At 51.8% G+C, this 1393-nt stretch overlaps 1 pseudogene; it reads right to left on the bottom strand.

The window, feature by feature from the left end:
• Positions 1-990: 990 nt before the first annotated feature.
• LOC126102468 (5S ribosomal RNA) lies at positions 991-1108 on the bottom strand (annotated as a pseudogene).
• Between the last annotated feature and the right edge of the window lie 285 nt (positions 1109-1393).

Here is a 1393-nt window from a genome sequence, read left to right as displayed (position 1 = left end):
ACATCCAAACCGTCATCGAACCCATCGTTCTACCATTCGTAGACCGGCAAGGGAACTTGCTGTTCCAACAGGACAATGCACGTCCGCATGTATCCCGTGCCACCCAACGTCCTCTAGAAGGTGTAAGTCAACTACCATGGCCAGCAAGATCTCCGGATCTGTCCCCCATTGAGCATGTTTGGGACTGGATGAAGCGTCGTCTCACGCGGTCTGCACGTCCGGCACGAACGCTGGTCCAACTGAGGCGCCAGGTGGAAATGGCATGGCAAGCCGTTCCACAGGACTACATCCAGCATCTCTACGATCGTCTCCATGGGAGAAGAGCAGCCTGCATTGCTGCGAAAGGTGGATATACACTGTACTAGTGCCGACATTGTGCATGCTCTGTTGCCTGTGTCTATGTGCCTGTGGTTCTGTCAGTGTGATCATGTGATGTATCTGACCCCAGGAATGTGTCCATAAAGTTTCCCCTTCCTCGGACAATGAATTCACGGTGTTCTTATTTCAATTTCCAGGAGTGTATGAGTCATATGCTGTATTAATACACAAACAATCCACGATGGCTCCGGCAGGTAGAGCATCGACATCCATGGAACGTTAATGTTTGTTGCGGAATTATTGGAGATACCAGTATCGGACAATCCCAGACAATTCGCCTCATTTCGAAAACACACTCTTGCTGTTCTCTTGAATGCCATACCTCTGAATCAGAGGATGGTGATGCGGGATCAGCATGACGGATGCCCTGCACATAACTCCTTAGAGCACAACGAATTCTCTCTCCGTCCGAACAGGCCTCGAAAGACCCCAACGGTACTCATCGACCGGCGTGTCATTCTCAGCCTGCAGGCGCCACTGGATGCCGATATGGAGGGGCATGTGGTCAGCACACCGCTCTCCCGGCCGTATGTCAGTTCTCGTGACCGTAGCCGCTACTTCTCAGTCAAGCAGCTCCTCAATTTGCCTCACAAGGGCTGAGTGCACCCCGCTTGCCAACAGCGCTCGGCAGACCGGATGGTCACCCATCCAAGTGCTGGCCCAGCCCGACAGTGCTTAACTTCGGTGATTTTGCGGGAACCGGTGTTACCACTGCGGCAAGGCCGTTGGCACAACGAATTATGGACCTTAGATACTCTGTAAGGTAGATTGTACGTTGTTGGCCAGTTAGTTGGCCTGCCCCATCTCCGGACCTTGCACCGCTGGATTTTTCTTCTATGGGGGAGCAGTCAAGGATTCTGTCCACCAAAGTGTTGCAACAACAACTGATGCTTGCACAGCCATCACAGAGGAAGTGTAAGTAGGCTGTTTATGTTTTCTTATTGGCAACGTTACGTAGCGCTCTGTATGAAAATCACTGGCTGTGCTGTGTGTAGTCTATGGCCAGTTTGCATTG

Source organism: Schistocerca cancellata, chromosome 9, assembly GCF_023864275.1.
Source record: "Schistocerca cancellata isolate TAMUIC-IGC-003103 chromosome 9, iqSchCanc2.1, whole genome shotgun sequence".
In the NCBI taxonomy this organism is placed as follows: Eukaryota; Metazoa; Arthropoda; class Insecta; order Orthoptera; family Acrididae; genus Schistocerca; species Schistocerca cancellata.
This window is presented reverse-complemented; position numbering and strand designations above follow the sequence as displayed.